The sequence below is a fragment of the Protopterus annectens genome, chromosome 7.part0 (assembly GCF_019279795.1).
Source record: "Protopterus annectens isolate FY-2018-M chromosome 7.part0, PAN1.0, whole genome shotgun sequence".
NCBI classification, from domain to species: Eukaryota; Metazoa; Chordata; order Ceratodontiformes; family Protopteridae; genus Protopterus; species Protopterus annectens.
This window is the reverse complement of record NC_056739.1, coordinates 1,908,160,579-1,908,172,899: the sequence shown is the minus strand read 5'-3', so window position 1 is coordinate 1,908,172,899 and position 12,321 is coordinate 1,908,160,579.

The following is a 12,321-nucleotide window of genomic DNA, read 5'->3' as shown; positions in this document are numbered from 1 at the left end:
TCCCATCCTCCTTCCCACCTAAATTCCCTAGTGCCAAAGTGCTAAGGATAATTTGAGCTGTTACCTGCTGTGATTGACAGCTCATAGCAGGAGACTTGACTCATGTACTGTTTCCTCGTTCTAGCCTTTACTTTTTGTATGGGTAGGGGAAGGACCAGGGAGCTGTGACATCACAGCATGGATGGGTTTTTAGGACGATCAAGTGATGTCAGTTTGGGGAGGGAATTGGCAGAAAACTACCTGTATTCATTGGCCTTGATATCAGTCAACTGGAGACTACAGCAAGCTTTCCAGAGTGGGATAAAGGATTTTTGAAAGTGAAACCACCACAGTACAGTAAGTGGAGAGAAACAGTAAATTTGAAATATTTTAAATGCTGTATTGTTGTTTATTCATTGCAGGGACTGTAAACAGGGAGAAAAAGGATAGAGAAGTTGAGCATCTAATAATAGAATCCTGTTGTTGTCCTTTAATATTGTAGTTAAGAGGTGGGGTATAAAGCAGATTCATAGATAATAATAAATATGGCTAACATAAGGTTTATATAGAGGTGGGGATGAGCAGATTTCACAAAACTATGTATATGGCTGGGAGAAGATACTAAAACTATTCAAGTATAACTGTGGTGTATAGAATTCTGAACGAAGAGAAATGGTTTGACAATATGGGAAGTCAAAGATAACAGTGACATCATGGTGATATACAGGAGAAGATCCTTTGATTTGATAGGTGAAGTTTTAGTTTTGTTTTAAATGAGTTTGCATTCTGAATGGATTTCAGTGGTAGTGTGATGTGGATCTAGCTATACTATTTAAACAGAGTCACATGCAATAGTTGATGATTTTTTTTCATATTTATTAGTGCATCTAGAATATAAAATTATATTGGTTAAGCAGTGTTGTATTAAGTTGTTAGGAACTGTGCAATTTTCTTGATTAAGAGAAGTCTGTGCATTATAATTAGCTTATAAATAACTAGGTGCTGTGGTACTTCTAACAAGTTTAATTCTCTGAGGGTTAGGCAATGATGTATTTTGCTGTTATAGTTTATTGCAAAATTGGGTGTTTTATTATAATGTTGCATAAGTTTGGAAAGCTGTGGGATTTGAAAATTAGTGAAGATCAGGGCAGTACAAAGGAGAGATGGTAATTAAAAAATAGAGTCTACACATCTTCTGGCTATGTCAGAGAGTTTTTGATGAGGTTTTTAAACAATGTATGATACACAGCTTTCATGTTGGAACAGGTCATTTGTGATGACATCTAGTTATTTTGTATGGTTTATTTGTTCTGTAATGGTATTTTGGCAGGGATGATGGTTAATAGTGTTGCTTTCATTGAGAAGTGTTTTTAAGTAAAGAACAGTATTTTTTAGGGTTTAGTGGTAGTTGTGAATTATATAGTCATGTTTCAATTGATAGGAAGGGTTGTTGTGTAGGGTCTCAGAGTTGACATACAGATTAAGGTCAAGTCATCAGCACAATGAATTAGAGTAACATTTTTTGTAGCTGTGTACAGATCATTAATGAATATTTTGAAAAGTATGGGGCCTAGTATTTCTCATTGTGGGACACTAATAGTTACTGACAAGAAGGTGTAGAAATATTTTTTCCTTTTCACTATTTGAGCTCTGTTTGAGAGGTACAGTAGCTATGAAACCATTACAATAAGGAGTCAGTGAGCCTTAAGGATGAAAGTTTTTGTAAGTGTTTCTGGTGGGAGACAGTATCAAAAGCTTTTGATTAGTCTTGGATGATGGTGCAGACTAGGCTTCTACATTTCTGTGAGTGTTGTCAGTATTAACAAAATCCATTAAAGCAGTAGTTGTATTTATAGCACTGAAGCATTTTGACATGTTATAAGTGAGTGAATTTATTACTTGCTTATAAAGCCAATATCACAGTGGTACATTCATATAGTGGAAAAGGAGGAGGAGAGGAAGGGAGGGGGGAGTGAGAAATTTGTTAGAATTGATAAGTTTTATAGATACTGGAGACAAGATAAATAAAGATTAAAAATCAAGATTAAGATTAAGAGAAATGGTAAGAGAAAAAAAAAACAAGGAAAAAGAGTGAGGGTATATATATATATATATATATATATATATATATAGTTATTAGGGGAGAAGGAGATGTAATTATTAGCCAGGGAAGCAGCGTGTGCAAAGCCAGGAGTCAGAGAGGAATTATTTTAGTTGCAGCTTAAATAAATGAATGTTATGTAATGCCCTGATTGGTGCAGGGATTGTATTCCAGACTTTTGATACACAGTGTGAGTATAGACTTTGGTCGCAGTCTCAAGCAGATTTTTGTCAGAAGACTAAAGGTGAAGATTTGGGAGGAAATGGAGGATTGTTGTTATAACTGGGCAGGAAGTGGGATTACATCTACATTTATGTGTTAAGAGCTATTGGATATGATTTAGCTGGTGGGATCATTCTAGTCAGTTTTGAGTTTTTAGAGCAGAAGAGATATGTGTTTTGTGACCTGTATTATCTCCAAGGTATCATGTTGTAACACTGGTTCTGGTTTAGATTTTATGGTGGCCTAAAGGATAGTCAAGACAGGACAGCCATATTGTAAAGAGGGGACTAGATTTGTAGTGGCAAGACCAACTCTGGAAGATGCATTAAGGAATATTTTGGCTCTATATAACATTTGTAGTTGTTTTTGTGAGGTTTTTTTTAATATTGCTCTGTATGTGGAAGACATGTTTGAGGTACTCATCTATTGTAAGTCTCAGCAATGTTATATGGGGAACTACATCAAATGGAGTCTTGTTTAGTGATGTGATTTTAAAGCTATATTTCTTATGGGTAATTGATTTTGAGAAAAATGAAAAGTAGCTTGACTTTCTTTGGATTAAGAAGGAGTTGGTTGTTAAAAAGCCAGTTTTCAATAGTGTTAAATGCATGTTGTATTATAATTTCTAAGTTTTCTAGATTATCAGTGAGACAGATATATGTGAATTGCCTCCACAGTGCACATGGGATACTTGTATAGAAGTATGACTATTGTTTGTAAAGATATTAAACAGAAGTAGATCAAGGATAAATACTCGTGGGATACCTGTACTGATGGGTACATAAGGGGGAAGAGTAGAATTGCATTTGTCTGCCTAGTGTGCTTCGACATGTAATTATTAAACCACTGAAGGGTAGGTTGTGAGATACCCATTGTGGACAGCTGTAGTAGGAGGCGTTTACAAGACACAGTGTCAAACACTATTGCTACATCTAGAAATAATGAAGATACAAGTTTACCTCTGTCTCTGGTTTTATTTATGTTATCTGTAAAAGCTAGGAGTACAGTTATTGTGCTATGGTTAAATTGAAAACCAGGTTAAGTATTGGTTAGTAATTGTTCCTTTAACAGTTGCTTGTTAATATTTGTGTTAATAATTCCAAAACCATGCTACATGCAAAGTATTGCAATATTTCATCTTAAGTATCCCATGTACACTCTGGGGGCAATTCACAAATATCCAATATTTTTGTAAGGGAAGGTAAGATAGCAGTAAGTCTTGAATTATAAATCTTAGTAGAAGTTCTACCTTTATAAAGGGAGATTGTAGGAAAATAGAATTCCTGTACTGAGCTTTTTAAAAGTTTGAAAATCATACATACAATGATGTTAGCAGCAATTATAACAAAATGGAACAAAAATGTGATATACATGTTACTTCATTCCCTACACTGGAGCTCTGGAAGGTTGGACTGTAATTTCTGTTGGGCACAGCTTAAGGTTTTTCAAAAAATAAACTTATGTCCTTACATTTAAAACAAATGTTCATATCTCTAGAACCACAGAGGTTACTAAAAAGTGTAAATTCCAAACTCTTCAGCACAAACTATTTTATAGCGGTAGTGTTCTTTAGGTTCTCGGTCCTAAATGGAATTTTATAAATTACAGTAAATGCAGTTAACTATTATGATTGTAATATTTTATAAACAGCTTACAATATCTCAGCAGCGATTCAAGTTACACACATACTGTCATCATTTTGATCATCCAGCTGAGACCTTTCATATCAGGTGAAACTGTCTGTACTACTTGGTTGTTGACATATTTAGAAAAAGACATGAAATTTAATGCAATATAAATAAACATTATATGAACATTTAGCATTTCTTTACCTGTGCTTCTCAGAGGTCAAATATCAATACAGTTATGTTTGCCATTGTGGAAGCATTAAGATGAAATATTGCAATACTTTGCATGTAGCATGGTTTTGGAATTATTAATACAAATATTAACAAGCAATACTTGACACCTAAAGGTGTCAGTAGGATATAACTGCAAAAGCACCTGCAGGCATCACTCAGCTACAATGAGTAAATAAAAAAGCTGAGTTGAGATAACAGTTACCAAAGACAGAAGATAGGTTATGGGATGAATGCACAGACTGCAGTTATTATATATGAGATGTACTGTATATACAGGGCATTTACGTATGCAAGCTGATGTCACTGCTTTATTCTCCACCTCAGCATGTATACACAAGAACAAATGGACCTTACGGCTGTAATGCTGTATACATCAGAAAGGGACATGATTTTGCAAATAAATGTCAGTGGCACCCATAGGAAAGGGGTTTACTAGTAATATATAAGCAAGTAAGTCACAATGGAAGTGGAGTACAGCAGAAGTAAGAACAAAACTCCAAATTTAATTCCAAGAATGTGCACTTATAACATACGGATGAGCGCTTTCACCATTACAGCTTCTTCAGATCCTTGTATAAAAGTCACAGTAGACCTCCCCTTATATAAGCATCTCAATTAATCAATTAAAACAATTTAAACAATTAAAAGCAATGCTGGAGAATTTAAAGAACTCTCCCATATATAAACATGTTAATGTAAAGTAAGACAAAAATATATAAAACTTGCATAGTGACCTAAAAACATGTAAATAAACATTCTGATAAGTTAATATTGATAAAATACATAATCAAGAACATATACAAATAAATGATAATTCATTTTATGTGCCTGCGTTGTCTCAGCTTAGGTTTTATAGAAGCTCTATCATTCAACCCATGCCCCCTATCAGCTTTCAAACGAATGATCCAATCAGTCTCCTTAAGCTGTATAGTGTGATGAAAGCAATTGCAGTAATAAGGAAATGCTTGGATGAAGACATGCAATTTGGAGTATAATATGTTAGGAATAGGTAATGCTTGTGAGCAATGAATGACATAGTAAACATTTGCATCATGGAATTTTTGAACACATGCCAGGACTGATATCAGAAATATGTATAACAATCATGGATGCCAACGCAATATGTATATCAGTCATGTCATGAAGAACACTCTAGAAGGGTTTTAGCACTTTCTGTCATAGGGGATGCAGATGCCCTATGTTGTAGGTCAAGGTCTGAAAAAGATGGCTTTGTGAGTGTGCCATAACTATTGGCTGTGTACAGGCCACTGCTTTCTGATAGACATATGTTACCAAATTCCTACCCCTGCCCATTATACTAGACTGTCTCTACACCTCTGTATTGACTACATGCACCACATTAGATAATAGTGGAGGCTGTCATAAGTTACTGAATTGATTGCGTGCATTAAGAAAAGAGTTACAACTGCCACTGTGGCAGCACATTGGTGCAGTGACTAACATTGTCACCTCACAGCAAGAGGTTCTCCAGTTTGATTCTCAGCTGGGGTGCCTTATGTGCAGAGTCTGCATGTCCTCCCTGCATTTGCATGGGTTTCCTCCTGGTGCTCCATTTCCTCCCACATTCAAAGACACACATCTGGAGCATTACTCCGCAGGCCGCCACTGAAAATAGGCTGTGTCCTAGTCAGACATTCCTGGTTAACAAATGTTAAATAAATAAAATAAATATGAACAATCAGATTTAGTAAGAATGCTGGAAAGGAACTACACATGATTCTGTCCACACAACAGTGACAGTACAATATTAATGCTTCTTTGACAAGGAAGTTATTTTCATTGTGTATTACACACACTGTCCTAGAACTGAACCACAGCCTATTTATGTAAGTATGCTACAAAAGCCAGTACTCAATGCACATAGAAGTAGTCACAGCATGACATGCCCCAAATAACCATTTCACTGCCATGCAATCATAACCTGTTATATCATTGTACAACATAAAAATGGATAAGAATAGCTAGATACAATGGGGTTTACATAATGTCAGTTCATTCATATAAGATTGCCCTTTCAGGAATTGAAGAATAAGCTATGTCTCTCCTGACTAATGACATGTGAATCAACCATAAGCCCCACAGTAGAAGTCTTAACACATTTGTGACACTCCATCTGTACTAACTTATTTCATTAGATGAATGTGGTTTAAACAACTGGTCTGAGATAAAAGGGATGGTGAAGACCTCTCTCACTGTAAATGGGAGCATTATAACTGGTGGCTGCCATTTGTCTTTTACAGTATAAGGCCCAACAATGCTAATAGGCACTGAATGTGGATTTTGAACACATGAGAATTTGACAACAGAAAACGGAATAACATGATATTGTATAGTATGAAAGCACCACAGTAGAAGTGTCACTAGAATTATGATATATATCGGTATGTCAAATCGTGTTATTGCTGTAATGGATGCGGTAGTAAGTTAAGAACAACCTACAGAATGTCATCTCAGTCCCTTGGGTGAGAGGATAATGCTCCTATATATGTTATATAAAGAAAATGTAATCATGTGTCATTACTGTGAATAAAAGCATTGCTATGTGACAAATTATCATAGCTTTTCATAAGATGAATCAGCATCTCCATGTGTACACTGTTGATGTGCTTGACAACAGTATTAGCAACATGTATAGTCATAATAAGACTGACAGAACATAGTCTAAGGAGCAATAACAATTAATAGTAACTTGAACTAACTACCCAACATCACAAGCTAAACATTAATGCCTAAAAAGCAAGTGTCATACAACATGCTGAGGTGCAACTGGGACAGTGCACTTTTCAATAGATGACATCACCATTGTTTAATAGCTGGATGTTAATGCTAAAAAGTAGTCAAATGCACAATAGCTCCATAACGCTTCACACATGCACACAGCTTTCCCATACTGTGCATTGGGCATCTACTTATCTTATTACATAGTGTAGAAAGCTCTGTATTAATCACAAGCTCCATAGGAGAGGTCTAACTCTTCAGAGGAGAGAGTGCACTTTTGTCAGTATGGCCTCATCAGTGTGTTTCAGAGGTGATGTTTCAGTAAAAAGTGGGATAGTGGGATAAGGGAGCTGTGTACACATTTAAATGGATTCCTTTTGGTGGAAGTGGAAACAGCACCAAGCATTTCATAAACAAATATCCCATCTTGAGCATTAAGCCTCCTACATATCTAGTTACATGATATAGAAAGCACTGTATTGGATGCAAGAGCAACAGGAGAAGTCTGACATTTAAGGGGTGAGAGTGCACTTCTGTCATGATGACCTTATCAGTGTGTTTCAGTGTATAGTGGAACAAGGAGTTGTGTGCACATTTAAAGGCATTCTCCTCAGGAGAAGTGGATACAGTGCCAATACTTATACACTCACTCTCTCTCTCTCTCTCACACACACACACACACACACACACACACACACACACACACACACACACACACACACACACACACACACCACACACTTTTCCCATGTTGGACATCAAACCTCCTACCTATCTATGTCCACAATCTAGAGAGCACTGTATTACTTGCAAGCACCACAGGAGAAGACTGACATTAGAAAAGTGAAATATGACATTTGAACTTTATGAAAATCTACTGTTTGGAGCAGGTAGTACTGTGCATCACAAGTTGTGCAACAAATGCATGTGCCTGTACAGGACAATGTGACATCACTATGATTGTCACATGTAATTACATACTTCACTACTGAAATTTAGATACTATACTTCATGTACATTGTGTTACTGTGAGGGACATTGACATGTTTCACATTATGGGATGCCACAGACTTTAGTTGTTGTACACAACTGAATTATCAATAAAAAATTCCTGCACTTCCTGTTGGGATGATTGCACACATATTGTGTTATACTTGCACTGTGTACTTTGCTAATACAGAAGTGCAAGTCAAACATAGGCGAGTGCACTGCAGAATAACAGTGATGGATTATGTGAGAATAGGTTAACCAAACTAGCAACACAGTTGCAAGGGTAAACACAGTAGAGCAGATATACAAGAAATGACTGAATTAACTGAGTCAACATCATTCTGAAATCAAAATCACCTGTTGACAAAAGTAATGCAGACATGTAAACAGTGTGCAACCTAAACAATAATTATTTCATTTTCTTTTTTTTTTTAATTTTACTCTTTGAGCACAGTGCTGCCAACCTGAATTGCCCTAATGATGGCAAAGTCTTAGTACATGCATAATGACATCTTGAAGTGTTCAAACTAGAATGGGACTTAGCAGTACTCTATGTTACTCTATGCTGACTTTTGCAAGAAGATTAGTACAGGACAGGCTTCACAACAGGGAGCAGACACATTAATATAACAGTAGGATAATGGTGCATTTAGGAAATGTGTAGACAACATTTACAGCCACAGGAGTCAGACAAAACATTCTGGAACAGTTTTTTTTTTCATCTGGATTTGAACCTTTAGAGCATTCCAAAAAAATTATATCCAAGTATTGTTTAACAACATCATATAGGAAGTCATACTTCTGACACCTTTTTACAGCAGATTTCAGCAAATGTGAATATATGTATTAATCTTCATTACCCTATTGACCACTGTAGTTTGTACATTCAACTCATCAACTTTTTGAAAAGTACATTAAACAGATTAAACATAGGTTAGCACAGGGGCATGAAGCTCAATGGAGTAATGCACCTGAAGGCAAAAAAATCACAAGCTATTGCCATTGGGAGTTTGCTTCCATTTAGCCTGAGTTCCATTTGTTGCCCAGTGCCAGCCATTGGGCAAATGCAGAAGTGAAAGAATAATGATATTGAAGAGAAAGATACAGCAATAGGTTGAGATTGAGACAGGGGCAAAGTAGCTTATGACAGAAGAAGGATAATGGGGGATCATAACAATATCCAGCCAACAGATACACATAAAATAGTGTACCAAAAACATTCAGTAACACTTAGCTAATGGCTGGATTAGAACCCTTGAAATTAGTCAGAAATTAGTCTATGCATGTGAGCATTAGCTCATCATGTCTCAAATGAATTACTACTTCAAAATATTTAAATAACACAATTGAAGCAAAAGGGGTGGACTGATACAGGCAGAGACAGATGCAGAGAGGAATAGCAAAAATATGTTTTATTGGACATGTAGGAACATCTGTATGGTGTGATACTCTTACTAATTAAATGATTAATCTGTCATGCTCTGTACAATAAAGTGCTTGCTATAAGGAGAAATAATGAATAGGAGAGAGCAATAAAACATGAATACATAAGCAGGATAAGAATGGATTAAAAAGTCTCCCTGTTGGGTCTGCAGTGTTTTTAAAAATGATGTCCTGCTACACTATTCAAATGGTATTTTAAGGAAATGTTGCATATGGAGATATGCATACGTTTGCAGTTTTACATCTCTCTCTCTCTCTCTCTCTATATATATATATATATATATATATATATATATATATATATATGTGAATATGAAGTATCATGGATTAATAAATTGACCTGCAGCTTTAATCAAACCCATGACACTGTGCAAAAACATTAGGACACAAACAGGGTTATTATCTCAACATGCAATACAGGAATTCCTATTTTAGTGCATCCACCAGCCTAAGAACTGTTCCATTAAATTTATCATAGACTGATTTAAGTCTGCTTTTACTCTATATTACCACACCACAGTAAATATAAGTACATTTTTGCAAAGTAATTGAAACACTGCAGATTAAATTGGAATCTTCAGCTTTTTCAATAAGAAGTTTAAACCATGTTCACAGTCACTCAGCATTGTTGCACTATGCCAGCCTAAATGCAAATGCTAAAGACTTAAAGTAAACGCTTTTCCATAGGCCATTTCTGGCCATGTGTGTTGTGTATAAATGTATTTTTTGACCAGATTAAATGTGTGAACACGGTTGGATAGGACAGTGGTGACAATAGTGCTGACAAGTGGAGGGTAGGTGAAAGAATGCAGGAGTGTTCAAAAAGGTCATTGGAAAGCATCATAGCTATCTACTTCTTCACAACATAAATCTGCAATTGTACGCATGAGTGATGGGTAACAGCAACAGAGTAATGCATGGTCAATTGGATCAAATCAAGTGTGTCCAGATGACATATAGGCAATGGGGAAAGCTATGTAAGGAGCATATTTTTTGTGAGACAGGTGCTCATTTTTTATTTTTATTTATTTGTTTATTTTTTGTGAGATAAAGGAATGTTGGGAACTGTGCTTAGGAATGAGAGGGACAGGTAGGTAGGGTAGGTTAGGAAGCATGCACAGACATATAGAAAATACAAGACAGACAGGGATGGTTATGGAGACAAAAGACTGGAGGACACCAAGATTGGGGTAGATAGGGCAAATCAGAGGCACACCCATGTCCAGCATGAGAACAGTGAGAATCTAGTCCTCATGTTCAGAAATGTCATCACTGTCTCCTGCAGCAGCTCCCTTGGTCAGTACTGGATGTGCATCATCCTTGCAATTCAACACAGCACCTTTCCAACCCTGCTTATATGTGCATTGATGCCCATATCCATTATATCCTCCATAAATATTGTCAGGTCCTGCTGGGTGACAAAACCATCATGTCCCCTACTACTGCATCCAGAGGGTACCACTGCATCAGCAGCTGTGGCAGAGCTACTTGACACAGGTGTAGCATTAGGGCAGGGGGTTGTAGTGTCAATCCTAATAGATTGTGAACCCAAAGTGATGGATGTCTATACTGCCATCTGTGGAGGAATAGCAATCCTATCTGCAGTGATCGGTTTACCTATCTGTGATGTTTGTCATTTAATTTTCAGCAATGTATGCAAAAAGAAGATGGTTAATAAATTATAACCCCCCCCTCACCGATTAAAGAATGGGAGGTAAAGTGTGAAGGAGACCAAAAAAAAAAAGATAATTTGACACATTGCATGTAATAGTACTTTTTTTTCAGTACCTTTTGTTTGGCAATACATAAACAGTTGCGATAATTTACTATTATACACCTTTGCCAGATCCATATATGATGGAAAGGTGTTCATGTGTCATAAAATAAACAACTATCACTGTTATGGTATAAAGAAACACCAGCCTTTATTTCCCTGTATCAGATAAGAAATGTCCATTCAAATGTAATAATTACAATTAACATCATTTCATTCTAACTGACATATTATTGTTGTTAATATTTTATAAATATTTATTCAGTAATAAAAGTAACTGCTTATTCTGGGTACTTAACTCACACACAGTTTAGATACTGTTCTCAGTGCCTCATGGAAGCAGCAAGGGTTATTGCTGAATGCATGCACGCTTGAGATGAAGGTTGAGGTATGCCTGCTCAAGATGCCAGTGCTTGAGGGAATAAAAATAAATTTTGTGGTTGAATTTGGACCTGCGTCATACTTATCCTGTGTCTCTAAGGTGAGTCAGTCACTCCTGGTGTTCCTCACAGTTTTCAGTTATTTCCTCTGCAGTTGTACAGTACAAAAAGAAAAGAAATATATATGAAAGCATGATGAATACCCATGTTGTCTAGATCATTAATGCAATATGATAGACAGGTGATGGGTCTGTATACATACTGTATTTGTAGACCTACATTTGGACTCCAATCTGCTTAGGAGGTCTTACTTGCACTTTGTAAGGTCACTATAGTGGTGATGACATTGTTCCTCAGTGTGTAGAATGCCAATTGCACTGGAGACAGCCTTGGCTAAACTACTCCAAGCCTCAGGCTTATACTGAGATGTGGTTTAATCCCTTTACAGCAGTCAATGCCTGTAGTGCTTCATGAGGAGTGCCACAAATATCCTGAACTACTCAACACCCCACCTTGGAACTCTAACTTAAGTAGCATTCTCTCTGTTGCCAGCCATGTCTGCAAAAGTCAAGCTAACAAAATATGTTTGAGTTAGCACCCAATAAAGATCTTGCAGGTAGCTAGTTATGTGCAAAGACACATAGTCTTGCTAACTGCATTTGCACAATTGAAAGAAGATGGACTCCTAGGCAAACACATTGTCACTATTCACATTACTTAGCGATAAAGGTCTGAAACATGGCATTGATCTTTGCCATATGTAATGCTCAACCTACTGATAGAGGTTTAAATGTTCAAAAAGTGAATGCTGAATGTCATAGTTTACTAGCA